This window comes from Phyllostomus hastatus, unplaced genomic scaffold (genome assembly GCF_019186645.2).
Source record: "Phyllostomus hastatus isolate PE091 unplaced genomic scaffold, TTU_PhHast_1.1 phas_scaffold_182, whole genome shotgun sequence".
Classification (NCBI taxonomy): domain Eukaryota; kingdom Metazoa; phylum Chordata; class Mammalia; order Chiroptera; family Phyllostomidae; genus Phyllostomus; species Phyllostomus hastatus.
Window position 1 is genome coordinate 14,727,184 of NW_025334013.1, and position 18,125 is coordinate 14,745,308.

The 18,125-nt window shown below is 47.7% G+C and overlaps 1 non-coding gene across 1 annotated transcript; it reads right to left on the minus strand.

Annotated features, from left to right (window-relative positions):
- Window positions 1-2,322: 2,322 nt before the first annotated feature.
- LOC123832398 lies at window positions 2,323-2,431 on the minus strand. The gene has a single exon (XR_006788052.1). It is a non-coding gene; the product is annotated as a U6 spliceosomal RNA (small nuclear RNA).
- Window positions 2,432-18,125: the final 15,694 nt, after the last annotated feature.

Consider the following 18,125-nt stretch of genomic DNA (forward strand, 5'->3'; position numbering starts at 1 on the left):
AAAAAAAAAAAAAAAGCTTTTGTTCCAGGAGCTGAAGGTATGCTCCAGCCTGGCTGCAGGAGGCCACAGGCAGTTCCACCTTTGTGCCTCCGGATGACGGATGACGAAGACGGCAGGCAGCTGAGATGTTATCTGGACCATTGTCCTCCCCGGCTGACCGCCCAGGACACTGGTGAAAGAATGCTGTAGCTTTTTATCTGATTAGCTTTTCCCCTGAATTCCAAACCCCTTACCTATACTTTTCTTCTCCTTTTTAAAAAGCATCGGTTGAAAATGGAATTGAAGATGGCCTGTTAGGGTTCAAACCTGCCATCTTCTCGGGTCCTTGGCCATCTGAACAAAGCGCCCATAAAGATTTAGTCCCTGTCTCTGTGTTTTGGGTCTGGTAGGTGACAGGCAGCACGAATGCCGGCTTTTCCGGTTTTGTAACCCTGACTTCTATCTTTCATGTGCTCCTTGTCCAAATACATAATCAATCCTTAAGTCTTATTGATTCAGTTTCTTAAATCTCTCCCTGTCACAAGTTGAATTGTGTCCCCCCCACAAAACATGTGTCGAAGTTCTAACCCCCAGAAACTCAGAATGTGACCCCGTTTGGAAAGAGGGCCACTGCAGGTGTGATTAGTTGAGATGAAATCATGCTGGATGGAGTAGGGGTCCAGGAGGGGTCCTTAATCCACTGCAGCTGGGGTCCTTGTGACACGAGGAGACAGACACACAGGGAGAACACGTGTGGCGGCAGAGGCAGACATTGGAGTGACGGCGGCTGCGCAGCAAGGACACCGAGGACCGACGGCCACTACTAGAAGCTCGGGAGAGGGGAGCAAGAGTCTACCCAGTCTCAGGGGGGCAGCGCGGACCTGCTAACACCTCGAGTGTGGACGTCTAGCCTCCAGAGCTGCGAGACCATCCCCACGCTTATAAAATACTGTCATAAAAACCCTGTTATTTAGGCCACCAGGTTTTTGGGATTTTACTTAGGTAGCCCCAGGAGACTAATACATCCTTCATCCATTCATGCACGACCCCCGGTCATCAGGCTCATTTTGCTGCACACCGGCTCGGAGCTGGTCTTCCAGCCTCCTGTGTTGCTTCCTTGACCTTCATTCTCCGTGTAACAGCCCAAATGAGCTTTCGAGGCTCAGATTACCGCCCTGTTTACACGTGTCAGTGGCTTCCCAGGACTCAGGTTTTCTGACTCCGGTCCAGGATTCTGCCCTTTCACCACAGGGAAGCTAGCTGTGTGTTGGCGCAGTATTTAGCAAGAGGCTGTCTAGCTGGGTGGGGGCGGGGAGCCTTGATTTGTAGCATTGACTGGTTTCCGTGGTGTAACTACTTTCACCTTGGTGAATTTCAAGGTTCTCATGTGAAGTCACTGGGCCAAATTCTGTGCCCTCTGCTGTGTACTCTGTTCAAGTGTACAGCGCTGGGGAGTCCAACCGTTCAGGAAGTGGTGGTTGTCAGAACATGCAAAAGTCTGTGTATAAAATGATGCAAAGGGCTATAAATAAAAATAAAGGATCCCAAAGGAAGGACCTGTTGAAAATATGCCCAGATGGAAGACGCACGTGAATAGGAAGCGCTGTTCGCGGTCACGTGTTGGAACCCGAAGCCGGTGCTAACGACCGCGGAGACGAGCTGATGAACCGGAAATACAGGTCCCTGGAGCAGGCCCACCTCCTCTCTGTAGCTCTTCTGATTTATCTCAAGCAGAAATGATTCCTCCCTCCTTAGTAGTTCCTGTATATTTATATTCAGCTGCTTTAAAAAAATGTTTAGAATTGCCTACAGAATATATCCAAACTTCCGAGCTTGGCAGAGAGGTCTTCTACCAAGTGAGTTTCCAGAGAAGCTGAGCCGGGACGGCAGGGACACAGGCTTTGGGGCTTCATCAGCCGTGGGTTCACCTCCCGGTCTGCGGCCGAACGCTGTGAGGTCTCCTGCTGGTGACCTGACCTCTCGGCCTCAGTTTCTTCATTCTCAGAGTCCTTCCTTGTAAGATTAAAGGCAAAACAATGTGAGACATGTCAGGTGCCTCACATGCCACCTGGCACATGTGAAGGATGCAAAACATGCCCGTTCTCTCCTTTTATAGGTTAAACCTTTCCCGCCAGTTCAAATCCCCGTTACATTTTTGAGGACCTTATTGGCCAATGAATGAATGAGTTCATTTACTCGGCCACTGTGGACTGAATTTCTGATTCCATTGTCTTTAAAAATCAGTAGTTTTGCAGAACTAGGACACAAGTAAGTTCTTGGGCTCAGGGGTCAGGGAGGCAAGGTAAGTTCCCATGAAATTTGTTCTTTCTTTCTTTTCTTTTAAAAAATAAGGTACGCTTCATGGATTTACGTGTCTTTCTTGGGCAGGGGCCATGCTAATCTACTCCATATAGTTCCAATTTTTTAGTATATATGCTACCAATGCAAGCATGAAAGTTGTTTTTAAATTTGGACCAAGATGCTAAAGGGTGGTAATGAGCAGCCTGTTCGTGATTAAGCCTCATCAGATAAAAGCTCTAACAGTGAATGACACTAGTGTCCCCACTAGGGGCTGGGCACGTAACCCACAGCCTTAAACTCACTCCTTTTACCCTCACATCAGCCTTATGGGAGGAATATTATCCCCATTTTGCTGATGAGAAACAGATGTTCAGAGAAGTTCATGCTCTGTAATGTTCCCTGTACACCTACTATATGCCATGCACAGTCGTAGGCATGTGAGACAGAGCGTGGACAAAACAGATAAAAATCCCTGCAGAGACAAAATGGAGTCACTACAGTAAGCTGACAAAATCGGAGTGGATTAGAACACAAGGAAAATGATTTTATTTTACTTCAACTAGCCCGGGACCTTAAACCTGTGAGCTTTTCGGTTGTGTATCAATGCCTGGAGGTATGTAAATTCTCTAGATAACCTTCTGAGAAACTTAGGAAAGAATGTTCCTGTGCGGGGCCCACTGGACATCTGGCAGATCACTATCTTGGACCAACTCAGGAGCTGAGAACGCAGGACTGATTCTTCTCAAATATGTGCTTTTTACTAGAAAAACTCTTGACTTTTTTCTTTTCTCCAGAATACGCTGCGTATTGCCTAGTAGTGTTTCCTGAGTTGTAATTCACTCGCTTAAGTTCCTTGAATAAAACTTTGTCATTCAGTTCTAGCAAAACCCCTAATTCATTAACGCTTGGTTGACACATGAACAAGGCAATAAACAAAATAAAGAAGTAAAACATGAGCCCTGGCTGGCATAGCTTCGTGGATTGAGCGCGGGCTGCGAACCAAAGTGTTGCAGGTTCGATTCCCAGTCAGGGTACATGCCTGGGTTGCAGGCCATGACCCCCAGCAACCCCACATTGATGTTTCTCTCTCTCTCTTTCTCCCTCCCTTCCCTCTCTAAAAAATAAAATAAAATCTTTTAGAAAAGAAGTAAAATATATTGTATGTCCGGTGGTGCTAAGCACTACAGGAAAACACAGAGCAGGAGTTTGAGGTGGGTGGTAGGCTGCATTTTGATTTAGGGGGATCAGGGACAGCTTCACAGAGAAGGTGACCTCCGTGCAGAGATGCGGAGGAGGGGAGGAGGGGGTCACGTGGATAACCAGTTCAGAAACTCGCCTGACGTTACAGGGAAGTAACCACGGGCTCTGGAATCACCGTTCGTCAACCTCTAAAGCCCATGCTCTCATGTCATCAGGCCAAATTTTTCAAGAGGCAGTGCTGCTCTCCTCCAAGCAGTGCATGCGTGTGTGTGTGTGTGTGTGTGTGTGTGTATGTGTGAGTGAGACGTCCCTGAGCTGATCCTGTTGGAACCCCGACCTCCCCTACTGACACCGTCCAGGGGCGGTGGCCCCCCATTGTTCACTTTCATGAAAACTTGGCAACTTCCTAGTTTCCCTGCCCTGAACCCTGCTCCACATTCCAATGGCTTTATTTGTGTGCTTTGGAGCCCTGCCAGGGCTGGGCCCTGGACAGATTGCCATGGTGATCTCCTGCTCTGTCCAGACAGAAACGTCTCAAGGATGTTGCCCTTAGGCCTGAAATAGTGCAGGCCTGCTCTCGGCGGGCAGCGGGAGGACCTCTGGCTTGTGGTGAATTGAGCTAGGAAAGCTACTCCTTTTCTCCAGCTTTTGAACTTGTGCAAACCAGGGAGAGACTTCTGGGGAGCCTGCCCCAGGGCCCCGAATTACAATCCAGTTGTTATATTCAGGGCCTGTCTCTGAGAGATGGGCTGAAACAGAACAGTTTCTAAAAGCCCAACTTTACTGAGAGATAATTCGCATACAATGAAATACACCCATTTAAAATGTACAGTTTGCCCTGGCTGGTGTGGCTCAGTGGGATGAGTGCCAGCCTGTGAACTGAAAGGTTGCTGGTTCGATTCCCAGTCAGGGCACGTGCCTGGGTTGCAGGCCAGGTCGCTATTTGGGCGCCTGTGAGAGGGAACCAATTGATTTATTTCTTGCATGTTTCTCTCCCTCTCTTTCTCTCTCCCTTCCTCTCTCTCTAAAAGTAAATAAATAAAATCTTTTAAAAAAGAAACCATAGGAAAAAATAGAGTGTACAGTTTGAGGAACAAACAAAACAGAAACAGATTCATCGATACAGAGAACAAACTGTAGTCACCAGATGGAAGCGGGATTGAAAGGCTGGGTGTAAAAGGTAAAGGGATGCAGAAGTATAGATTGGTAGTCCCAGCACAGTCATGGGGATGTGACGTGCAGCACAGGGAATACAGTCAATAGTAGTGTAATAACTATGTGTGGTGCCAAGTGGGTGCTGTACTTTCTCAGGGGTATCACTTAGTGAATTATATTATGCTGCACACCTGAAACTACTATAAAATAATATTGAATGTCAACTCTTATTGAAAAATAAAAAATAAAAAATTTAAAAAATGAATCACTTTCAGTTAATGCTAGATATTTTCACACGCACAGTTCTCACTATTCCAAGTGTTTACACAAAAAAATGAAGTGTGTCGTTTGTTGAGTTTTGATAACTTATACACTTGGGAAGTGACCCCTACCATGAAGATATAAAGCTTTTTCATCAACCCCCCCAGGTTTCTTCCTGTTGCTTTGCATTCCCGCCCCCGCCCCCCCAACGCCAAGCTCTGTCACCACAGATTCATTTTGCCTTTTAGAATATAGAAGTTCATATAAATGGAAGCACCCAGCACGCATGCTTTCTCGGTGGTGGGCGTCTGGTGCTCAGCATGACGTTTCTGAGATTCATCCGCGCGGTTGCTCGTGTCAGTAGTGCAACCCTTTTCATAGCTGGTCCCATTGTATGGAGTAAGCACAGTTTGTGCTTGGTGATAGACATCTGGGCTGTTTCCAGTTTCTGACCATTACCAATAAAGTTGCGAGGTGTCTTGGTGTATAAATCTTTGTGTAAACATTATACTTTTATTTCTCTTGGGTGATGTCAGCAGTGGAACAGCTGGGTCACATGGTAAATGCACATTTAACTTTGTAAGAAACTGGGCGCAATTGGCTTTTGCTCCCAGGGGCTGGAATTACTAGTGCCTCACGAGTTGGGTGCAGAGGGGTTTCAGGAAAGGAGAGCGGGGTCCTATTTCAGTGGGTGATGTGCCTGACTGTTTAAGGAGGTCCACAAACACCTGCTGGTGGGAAGCTGAGGACAGGTGCGGAACCTGTGAGGAGCGAAGTCAGGCGAGGGACTGGGTGAAGGAGGGCTGTGGGGACTTTGGAAGGATGTGGGGGAGGGGCTGGCACAAAACAGGGTTCAGGACACAGGCTAAAAAAATCTCTGTTCAGTCTGGTTTAAAGTGGTCAATGGTTCTCCTAGGGCGGCTTGCTTCTCTCTCTCTCTCTCTCCCTCTCCCTCCCTCTCTCCCTCTCCCTCCCTCTCTCCCTCTGTCTGTCTCCCTGTCTCCCTCTCTCCCCCCTCCCTCCTTCCCTCCCTCCCTCCTCTCTCTATCCACTCTTGTCCAGGAGTAAGGAAGGCAGCAAGAGAAACACATATTTGCCACTCTGTGCTGGGTACTTGTCATATTTATCTCATTGAATCCTCAGAGACCAAGAGCATTTTAATGGTTAGTGGTAGACAAGCTTCGAAGGAAGGTTAGGTGAGGTCACCGCTGTTCGTCAAAGAGGGACAGCTCAGCTGCAGGTGACGCTTGAAGGGGTGTCAGCAAGGGAGAGAGAGAGAGAGAGAAAGAGGAACAGAGATGAAGAGGGGACACGCGTGGCAGCGAATGAAGAGAGAACTCGAGGAAGGAGCTGCGGGGCAGCAGATGTCATCCCGCAAAGCGAAAAGAAAGGTCACTGGTTCGATTCTCTCCTCTCTTTCTCCCTCCCTTCCCCTCTCTCTAAAAATAAATAAATAAAGTCTTAGAAAACAAAGTTGCTCGACTAGGGGCCAGTGCCAGAAGGACACCTTGACCTTCCCTTTTCTCCTTGGACGCAGAAAACAAGTCTCCTGTGTGAAAGGAAGGCACCTCCCCGCGCCCACCTGGAAACACCCCCCGTGGCTAGAGCTCAACAGCTCACAGTGGAAGAGTCTATAAAATCAAATCTGACCGCCTATTTTCTAATTTATTACTTTGTTTAAATTCCTCATTAATAAATACCCAAATCTTATTTAGAGTCCTTTCTAAGGGGCACCAACTGTCTTGGTCCGGTCAACTTTTTTTTTTTTTTGGTCTAAAAAGTATAAAGTTTCCTGGTCTGATCATTTCTTTGAGCCTCATTTGATGAAAGCATAATATTGTGATTCTTCTGTGCACACATATTACATTGGCTTTTCTCCTGTTAATCTAGTCGAGTCAGTTTTATGATACTGCTAATCCGGCTGTGAGAACTACAGAAGGGTACCAAGGGGGGCATTCTCCCCCGCCCTGGCAGCGGCACACCCCACAAACTTTGTCACAAACCATCACACCTCCCGCGTGTTCCCCGAAGGGCCCGCCCACCTTTCCTAGAAGTCACGTGCTTTCTCCTGAGAGGCCAACCCCTTTCCTCTCTCCCCATCAAAATGGTATTTAATCCTGAATTCTAGAGCCACCTCTTTGGGGTATTAATTTTTCCTGGGTATCTCCCATGTGTACATGAGATACCCATGCGTTTGCTTTTTGCTTTTAATTTGTGTTTCAGTACAGATGTCTCAGCCAAGAAGTCAGAACTGTAATTAGGGATTATAATTATTTTTCCTTTCCTGCAGAGCCAAGACTTTTTGAAAGTTTTGTTATGTAACATGCACTGTAATTCCCTCCTTAAAACTTTCGGGAAAAACCCTCACTATACTCATTTTGCTTTTGAAGTCAGGGTGTATGTGTGTGTTTTAATGTGCTTATGGGTGAGATTGCCTTTCAGTTTTGGGTAGGTACAGGAGATTCTGTTACATCTGAGTTACATGTAAATAGCAAAACAGAGAATAATTTGTTTGAGAGAGAATAATTTGCCCAAGGTCACCCAGCTGGACCCAGACCGACTTCCTCCAGTGTTCTTTCCTTTGCTCTGTACGGTCCTGCTGGGGTTCTAGGAGCTTGCCTCTGGTGCCAGAATAAGATACATTTCTCTGTTTAGTATTTCCCAAAAATTTTCAGTGATTCCACCTGCAGATGGATGGCTGGTCCCCATAACCTGTGAAGGAAACCAGAATATGTCACCCCATAACATGCCTCTTCGACATAATTGTTTAGAGTTGAAGGAAATTAAGAAACAGTGAATGCGGAGAAGCTCTCCATACTTTTCCCGTTCTGCCTAAAGGCAGGAAATAAGATTTCATTCCCTGGAGACGACGTTAGACTCTTCTCAGCCCAGAGACGGCACCAGAGGAGCCTGCACACAAACCTCACCTGATTAATATTTCCCCATATATTTATCTTCACACAGTTGGCCAACCTCGGAAGCCTAAAACCGCTTTTATTTGTCCTGCCATTTCCCTACAAATGTGTTGTTCTTTGGTGAAGGTGCTACATAAGCCCGAGTTCTAAGCCCTCTCTTTGAGGGACGCGTCCCTGAGTTCCTCCTGTGTACACATGCGACGTACATGTTAATCAAGTTCTGTTTGTTCTTCTCTTGTTAATCTGTCTTCTGTTACAGAGCCCCGACTGAGTGCTTAAGTAGCGATAGGATCGTTTTTGCCTCCCCTGCACCTGACATCTGAAATCCACATACGTGGCGCTTGAATTGCAGAAGCACAAAACGATATTTGTCTTCAGAAATCTAATGAAGCAACTCACTCGCATCCCTTGGTCCTGATTTACGGCTGTGTCCACCTGTTGGGCTTCCTCTAGATGTGTTATTAGTTTTGTGATTTTCACTGTGTGAGGAATATGCCAGAATTTCAGAACTGGAAGTGGCCCCCAAGATCATTTAGCCCAATTCCCTCATTTTTTAAAAATTATTTATTTATTTTTAGAGAGAAGGGGAGAGGGGAAGAAAGAGAGGGAGAGAGATAGCAATGTGTGAGAAAGATATTGATAGGTTGTTGCTCGCATGACCCTAACTGTGGACCTGACCCACAACCTAGGCATGTGCCCTTGATAGGGGCTTAATACTTGGGAAAATGTAGCTTAAGGTAAATAGTCATAAATCTAGCATGTAATGTGTATGTTAAGTTTTTGTTTCAGTAACTACAGATAAGGCCTATCTTGGTGCCTAAGAGTAAGCAGATGACCTCTTGGAGACATCTGTACCAGGAAGAAGCAAGCGACTACCCTTCCCCCTTGGAGGCAATTATTGAATTTCAAAGGCTTTCGCTGACACCTTGTTTGCCCTCCCCCAACCCCCTTATAAAAGATCTGGCTGGGAAAGAGAGAGGGAGATGGTTTGTTAGGGTATGAACCCGCCATCTTCCCGGATCGCCGGCCATCTGAATAAAGTGCCTATAAAAGATTCAATCACTGTCATTGCTTATTGGATTTGGTAGTGACAGGCAGCCCGAACACTGGTGTCTTTTCCAGTTACACCCTGACTGGGACTTGAACTGGTGACCTTTCAGTTCACAAGCTGGTGCTCAGTCCACTGAACCACACCAGCCAGGGCCCAATTCCCTCATTTTAGTGATGAAGATCTGAAGCTTAGAGAAGGGAATTGCCACGTCCTCTGCCCCTACTTTCAAGTCCTTCCACATTTTATTTAATCAGCAGTTACTGATTTCTGAGCGTCCTTGGTGGACTTTTCCAACCTGTCCCGCCCTGCTCCTTCCCCACTCTGCCCCACAGAACTGGCCGTTTCCCTGCGCCTTCCTGCTCTCTGTGCAGATGGCTGTCACAGTCGGCTGGTCTGTCGGCATGTTTGTCACTGTTAGGCTGGGAGCTTTCTGAGGACAGGGACAATGTCAAGCTCATGTTTTTTATCCTAAGGCCTAGCACAGTGCCTGGGACGCACCCAAGTTCTCAGTAAATTTCCTTTTATGTTAAATGTAACGCACACCCGTAAACACTCCAACATGTGGAAGGTGATCTTCCGGACGTTTTCTGTGTGTGTACAAAGAGTATGGAGGTGTGTACATCTTTAAAAACATAAGATTCCTGCTGTGGAAATGATTGTTATTTATTTCTTTTCCTAATAAACATTTTGCCCCGATTCACTTCACTGTATCAGCCATCTGTCTCTGCGTAGGAAACCATTCTCAAGCTTATGAGTGGCTTACAACGACAGTCATTTGGTTTGCTCAGGCTTCTGTGGGTCAGTATTTGAGCTGGGCTGGGCTGGGCTGGGCTGGGCACGGGGCATGGGGGGCCTGGCTTCTTCTGCTGGTCTTGTCTGGGACCACTCTCTAACTGCAGTCACCTGGCAGGCTGGTGGGGGCCTCAGCTGGGATGAGCACTGCTCCTTGGTCTTACCCTCCAGAAGGCTAGCCTGGGCTTCTTCGCCTGGCAGCCCTAGGTCCTTTGAGGCCGGCTGCTTCCCCAGGCTCTGTTCAGGAGTGAGACCCAGGGCCCCTCAGGGGGCAGATCCTGGACCTTGTACAGTTCTGGGGGCCCTCTCTAAAAGAAATTGAAAAATTACTGATATAGAAGCAGGTCTAGGACTTGGGAAGGGGCCTCCGCAGGTGCGGTGCCCAAAGCTTGAGCTTCATGCGCTTCCAGGAGGTCTATCTTCCTCTGGTCTTCTCTGCTCCTGGGCCCTCAGAGAGCCTTTGTGGGTGCCACGGTGACTCACGCTCTCAGGAACAGGCGGGGCCTGAGGACAGCAGGGAGCAGCGACACAGCAACGCCCGAGCTCCCTTGCCCTCTCCTCACCGTCCTGGGGCTGGAAAAAACGCTCTTATGTGATGCACTGTCTTCTGAATGTATTGAGACATACATTTTATGTTCTGAATCTTTCATGACTTAGGTTTTAAAATTCAACACCCCTCCCCCTTCCCTTTTTTCAAAGACAGCCTCACCATAAATTTAAAAGGTCTATTTTGGGACTCAAAAGCTAAGAATGGACTCTTTGTTTTGCCCTATCCTCCCTTGTCCCTGGCTCCCGGGGAGAGAGCTTGACTTGCACTAGTTGCTCCTTGAAGAGGGGGAGGGTTCAGGAGCACAATCCACATTAGTAACAATGTAAAATAATCCTCTCCCGCCAGGTTAGAGCTGTTTATCCACATCCGCCTAGGGGCCCATGGGGTGGAAAAATTTGAACTTTGCTCTCACTTGGGGATAGAACTTAGCTGAGCATATTTGGTGAGGGGAGGGGGGTGGGGGGGTGGGGAGGGGGGTGGGGGGGTGGGGAGGGTGGATCCTCACAAGCTGAACTGAAGGTGGGTTGTGCCCCAGGGAGGGGCGACAGTGGGGAGGAAGGGCTCTGGCCACTGAAAGCCCAGACACGGGGTCTTGGTTGAGATGAGAGCGGTGGCTCTCCCACTGGGTGAGGCTATAACCCGAACACAGCGATGGCGGCTCACGGCTACCCTGGGGAAGGAGCATGCTCTGGGTGTAAAAGCTGCGAGTGTTGTGAGGTCCGGGGTCCTTCCCCTGCCAGCAGCAGACGGGCGAGCAGCAGGGTCAGGTCCATGGGTGGCAGGCGGCGGCGGTGCACTGGCTGCTTGTGGGCAAGAATAGAGGCTGGCGGAGGCAGGCCAGAGGCGGAGGTAGGCTCAGCAGCCGGAGGGTGGGGGTCTGGGTGACGGGTAGTGAGAGCTGCAGGAACACTGTCCAAGCCCCCGTACAAGGGACCTGACCAGCCCCAGCAGGGCTTCTAGCAGCCTAAGGCCGTGCCCTTGGGAACACCCAGCCCCTTCTGAGTTCTAATCCGCTAAAGCTCAGGGCTGTCAAAAGAATTTATTGTTTGTTCTAGCCAACACATGACAGAGGCCTCTGACTTCCTTCCCTTAGTGCATTTACTAGAAAAGGCATACAATTCCTTCCTCTGCCCCCTTGAGATTTATATGCATCTCTCACAACCCAGGAGGGTCTTTCCCAAGGACCTGAGAGCCCTTCCTTTGAAACGTAACCAACGGGAAGGAGAAGGCCCCCGTCTCCCAGTCTCTTCCTCTCCCGACTCTCTCTTTCTCCCTTTACAATGCCCTTTGCAAATTGGAATGGAGCTCAGCAATTTCCTGACTATCTGTAGTTCCCGAGAAAAATCTGTTTTTGCTGTTTGAACTCATGCCCAGCTTTGTTTGTCTTTGACAGTTGCTAAGGGCTTGGCCATGGCCGTGGAGAAATGACTCTAAGCTGCTGCCTGGATGAGGGGCAATGACAGTGAGCTGTGTGTCCAAGCCAATGGCATGATGCCCGCACTGGAGGGCCAGCCGACGGGACTGGTGCCCTGGGCAGCGTTCAAAGGTACATTAGGGGCCACCACAGGGGAACATCGGGGCTTTGGCCCAGGAGGGGCAGCCAGGTGTGCGGTCTGGAGCAAATCGCCCTGGGGCAGAGAACAGGAGAGACCCCCTGGAGAGACAGAGTGAGGGACCAGGAACCCCAGGAGGAGGCAGCTGGGGCCCTGCCCTCTCCCACATGTTAGCTGTCGAAGATGTTGCCGGACAGGGGACCTGGCCCCGAGCGGGTCTTCTCAGGTGGCCTGTAGTGTGTGGGTTTCTTGACCGTGTAGGAAAGATTTCACAGCCCGAGTCCAGATGACTTATTTCATTTTATTTTTTAAAAGACTTCATTTATTTTTAGAGAGAGGAGAAGAGAGGGACAAAGACAGAGAGAGATAAACATCCACGTGCGAGACAAACCTGGGGGGCCTCTCTCACGTCCCAGCGGGGGACCTGGCCCACAACCCAGGCACGTGCCCTGGCCGGGGATCAAAACAAGCAAGCTCTCGGTTCTCGGGATGGCACCCAACCCATGGAGCCACGTCAGCCGACGTGAGCCCTGGTGATTTTGAGAGTATGTTTATTGAAGCCGGGGACAGTGAAACAGGGAGGGGCTCGGGACCGCGGAAGCAGCCGGAGAGGGACTGGGTGGGGGAGTGAGCCTGGGCGGGGCTGCTCTGGCTCACTGACACGTCAGAGAGAAGGGGGCCTTGGGGGCAGGTTCCAGCGGGCACTGACCGGAGCCTTCATTCTGAGGGGCTTTAAAAGCTGGGAGTTTAGGGGAGGTTCTCAATAGAATAGTCATCAATTTTATGCTGATGTGCCAAAATGAGACTTATCACCATAACTTCACCTGTCCTTGGATGTGGTTGGCAAATGGCACTAATTGGATTTCTGCTATCTCCCTGAGAAGGGTGATTTAAGCTGTTTACCCCCTGGTTAGGGAGGAGGTTTAAGGTTCTCCACTCTTCTTTCCTCCTCCAAGGACGGAAGGAAGAGTAAACATTTACCCTTCAGTGTCCTTGGTTTGGGGAAGATAGGATTCACTAGATGCCTGCAAACTGCTTGTTTAGCCATCTGCCTCAGTTTCCCTGTCCTGCTGGTCCTGGCTCACTAGCCTGCCTCAAAACCACGATCGATCTGTTGATGGACCTCATCCGTGCATACAGACCACAGATACAAACCCTGGTGTGTTACTGTGACAGTTCTTGGAGATTTCTGTTCACCCACAGATCTCTTTGTTGGGAACCGTTTCTGGAGGTCATGGTCTCTGACTTCTTAAATGAAAGGGTTCTTTTTTCATTTTTCCAGCAGAAGGGAAAAGGTTCTTTTGAGGAGGAAAAAAAAATGCTGAAAAGAAAATTCTAGTAAGTAGAATATGGTTTGGAAGTCTCCCCATGGACTTGATAAGCATGAGGGGACTTTTTTAGGGTGAGAGCAGACTTTTGGGAGATTAAGGAAGCTCCACGAGGTGGGGAGAGAGGGGGAAACAGGGCATGGAGTTGAGAATCCAGCCTGCCTGCCGCTCCTTGGGGACCAAGAGTGACAATTTCAAACCTGGATTTCAAGGGATATTCAGTTTTTATATGGGGACTCCGTGTTTGCTACGTTATTTGCAGTCAGTTACGCTTCCTTACGTATTTTTGTGTTAGGATGAGCCATTTGTTTTAGGCATTTTTCCCCAGATAACCGAAGTGGGTACCCCCAGAGTAAAGGGTACTTTGTTGGTACAAGGACTTCAGCTAAATGAGTTCAGCCACCCTCTGACCTATGTTCAAAAGGAAAGTTTTCTTTTATGATTTAGAAATATATTTAGGGTTGAGTGAAAGAAGCAAGACACCAGAGGGTAATACTGTATAATTCCACCGAGCAGGTGGGCACTAACACGTGCTTGTAAAAATCCGAACTGCGCCCGCCTCTGAAGCGGCCCGACTGGCAAGGGGTCGTCAGGTTCATGAAGAAAACTCTCTGTGTTGGTAACGCTGTCCTACATCTCGTTCTAGGTGTTGGTATTCTTCTTTCATATATTTGTCCAAACTCACCAAACTGCACACTTAAGCCTTGTGCATTTTTCTGCATGCAAAAGGTGCTTCAACAATAATCTAAAACACAATTTTAAAAGATACGGCAAGCTCCCACATTTTAGATGTTGAACCAGCTTGGATTAGTCTCTTCCTTAAAATCAGCTCTGGAGGAACTCTTGAAGCCAGAGGAAAACATACATTCCAGAACCAATGGAAAATGACCGTGAGGCCACCCTTCTCCTCTTTGCCCGGCCACCCTGCCTGTGGGCGGGGTCTGTCTTGAACCTGAGTGTGATGGGTAGGTAGCTGCAGCCTGGGGAGGAGACCTTTGAGGGGGTGGGGGAGGTCCCCAGTAACTTGGGGTTACCTGGGGTGGGGATGCTTACGGCCCTGGGGCTCACTCCCTTCCCTCTCATTAAATTCGTCAGGCTGACCTACATTTGGATTTAAACTTGGACTGTTGCCACTACTTATGCAGACATCAGCTGATAGGTACCTGATTTGATTCTCATAATTTAGCCACACAGACCAAAAGTTTTTCCCTTTCATCATTTTCACTTTTCCTTTTCCCCTGCTTACTCTTGATTGCATAAGTGTAGATCTTTTCCCCTAGTGCAGGCTTTACGTTTTGTCTTTTAAAACTGTTCCCACGGTGACAGTTCCTTCCATGTGCACATGTAACATTAGTTTCCTCATTTCCTCACCATTTTCAAAGTAAACGTATTTCTACATTTGTTTCTTTCATAACTGCCTCTTCCTGGTGCCTTCGAGGTTCTCACTGGCTTTATGCTTATTGGCTATTTCGGGGTGGATAATGTATGAAAAATTACCTGGGCACACGGACAGCAAACGGATCGAGTAACAAACCGGACCATGTGCCGTTCCCAACGGTGCGTGCAAAACCACCTCTCACTCCAGCCGATGCCATCTGTTGGTGGAGGGGAGAGCTGGCATTCTTTTTTCTGGAGTTTTAATGTCTGCGAATCTGCAGACATTGAAATTTAGGTGAGAAAGCTTCTCTGCACATACTATTCGTTACATGTAACAGATATCTTGTCAATGCATACAGATCTGCTTCATTCTTTTCATGCCCGCGCAGTGACCCCTGCATGGCGAGGGGGTCCTGCCCCATGACTTATTTAATCTGTTCCCCTGTTGATGGACACTGAGGCTGTTCCCAGGCTCCTTTTTCTTTCACTACAGATAACCCCGTGAAATGCGTATCTTTAGGTTTAAACGTACATGTGTTTGATTTTCTATGAAGTTGAGCATCTTTTTATATGTTTATTGGTCATGTCTACCGCATGATTTTTAAGTGCTGCACAATATTAAAAGGTATGGCTACGTCACAGTTTATCCAGGCAAACTATAATGTGGAACATTGTGTTGTTTCTTTAGTGGCGAAATCAGATGCTTTTTCTATCTCCGGAACCGTCTTAAAGAGGGAAAACGTGTCTCTCAGACCGGCTGTCTGAACAATGCCCTGTGTGAGCTGGTTAGTGAGCTGGCTTTTGTCACCAGTGTGGTCAAGGGGTTTCAGATATTTATATTTTACTGTGGAGACAGAGAATCATGATTATTTTAAATGTTTGCCTAAATACTGAGAGCCAGCCAAATTTCCACACTCTCCTCTATCATTCTAAAAAAGTAATTATCAAATTATAGTTGGATAAGCATTATACCGGAACCATTTTGATTCATATATGTGTGTGTGTATTTATATACCTGTCCTTTAAATTGGCACCTGTTTTACTTGTCCATAGGAAGGTTCAGAGCATCATCATGTGTCATAAAAGAGGAAACACAGACATGAAACTAATAGGACAAGATTTTTAGCATTTTAAGGATTTTTCTTCTTAGCCGTCCCTCAAGGGCACTTACTTGGCCAGCTTATACAGCTGACTAGTGTCAGCACTAAAGATTTTTACATCAGCTTGAATTTTGTTTGTAATTGGTTTGTCCTGTTGTGTTTATCTTGACTTATGAAGCTGCATCCTGGCTGATGGATTTAACACGTCCGCTTTGAGCGATCGGCAGGTGATTCCAGACCCTGTGACTCCTTACTGCGCATCCTCAGGAAGGACCCTTGCCTGCCTGCCTCCCTGCTTTAGTTTTTCTACTGAGGGTTAGGCACGTATTGAGAAATTCATAGCCTGCACTAAACCTAAATGACTGATAGATTTTTTTGATATGAATACATCCATGTGATCCTAACCCAAATCAAGATGGACAATGTTTTCAGCAATTCAGAGAACTTCCTCATGCCTCTTCCGAGTGTATGCCACCCCGCTTCTGGAGGGAACCACAATTCTGACTTCTGTTATCATCAGCTTTGCCTGTTCTTGTACATACAGTGTATGTTCTTGTGTGTGGCTCCTTTTGTTCAGCCTTCTGTCTTTGAGATTCATCCATACTGTTGAGTATGCAAAGAGCTGTTTTGTTGCCCTGGCTGGTGTGGCTCAGTGGGTTGAGTGCCAGCCTGTGAACCAAAGGGTTGCCGGTTCAATTCCCTGTCAGGGCACATGCCTGGGTTTCGGGCCAGGTCCCCAGTGGGGGGCATGTGAGAGGCAACCACACATTGATGTTTCTGTCTCTTTCTCCTCCCTTCCTCTCTCTCTAAAAATAAATAAATAAAATCTTTTTTAAAAAGCTGTTTAGTTGTTGCTGTTGTTATTGTACAACTACCACAGTTTATTCATCTGTTTGTCTGTTGATTTCAAATTGTTTCCAGTTAATAGCTCTTATGCAAAACATTCCTGTCCATGTCTTTTTGTGCAGTTACTTCTCTTGAACACTTAGCACCGGACTTGCAGAATGAGAAGATAGACGTATATTTAGCTTTAGAAAAATCGGAAGCTAAATATGTGAACAGATTTCCAAAGAGGTTGCCCCATCTATGCCCCAACCAGCAGGAGACGAGCATCTTGGTTGCTCCAGGTCCTGGTGAGCACTTGTCATTTCCACCGCCGGTCTTTTCAGTCCAGCCGCTCTGACGGTGCGTTGTGGCATTTCTTTGTGGTTTTAGTTTGTGTTTCAACGAAGGCTTTAAGTTTTATCTAAAAGCTTTCATATTTTTGTGCAGTGGAATATGCCAATTGTCTGAAGTGGCTTCTGAGATAAATGGGTAGCTTTCACCAGTTTGCTATTCCCAGCCCGGGCATCGGTGTCTTCCTAGCCTCACAAATGCCTGGGGTGTGTGTGTGTGTGTGTGTGTGTGTGTGTGTGTGTGTGTACTTGGCAAGTCTTTGTTTTAGGGAAGACGCTTTCTCTAGAATGCTCTTGGCCTATGCAGCCGTGCCAGGGGACCCCACCTGTGATAAGCCCCTCAGGTAAGTTAATGGAAAACAGTTTCAGGAGAGATCTTTGTGAGCCCATGTCCCAGGGAGTCAGGTCAGAGCCTGTTTACATAGGATTGGGAAGGGAAAGGTGAGAAATTTGAGCAGTTCTGCCTCCTAAATATCAGTGTGGGTGAGGAAAGCCCGGGTGAGGAGCGAATTTTGCCGGCCCTAGGCAGATGTTGGAAGTGCAGTGGCTGCCTCAAGGGCACATTGAATGGGGCCATTGTGCAATCAGTGGCAAACCTCCTGGCTCTAAGTGCCAGCTCCGAAGTTACCTTCTCAGCGCGGCCCGCCCTGATCACCCTATTTAAAATATAACACTCCCAATCCTTTTCACCTTGCTCTTCTTTTCCCCCATTACCCTTACCATTTTCAAACATAATTTATCTATTTATTACTGTGCCACTTACAAGTTATGGCTTCTACTCTGCAAACTACATTTCTGCTCCCCAAGTTGGTCACCATTGGACTCAGCAGATAGATGACGCTAGAGGAGGCTGCGAGGCTGGTGGAGGAGGAAGAAGGGACTCGCTCCTTCGCTTTGTTTCCTGTTCCCATCAGAGTCTCCCCAGCAACAGCTCTTACTCCAGCAGCTGACGCTTCTAACAGCAGAAGCGTTGGCAGGCATCACCCTCACCAGCACCAGCACCAGCCAAGCAGCGCCTCCTCCTCAGGGGTCTGAGTTTCACTTCTGCAGGGCTTGCCTCTGAGTTTCTCAGTTTCAGCTCCTCCCTTTGTTTCCCCTGCCCTGGCGAGCTTAGCTGCTTCCTGCGCTTGCCACCTCTGGGAGGGCTCAGTCTCCTCCTTTCACCCTTTGGTTACCAAGGGAACAACATTGTACCTCATTAACGATTCTTTATATTAACTTCTCTCTGTCCATATCTCTGATGTGATTTCTGTTTCCTGAAACCAACCTTCCTTCCTTCCTTCATGGGGTAAATCAGAATTATTTTTTATGTGTCTTCTTCTGACAAGATGGTATGAGCTCAGATTAATTTACCTGTTGGAGTTTCTGCAATGGTTGTTACCCAAAGA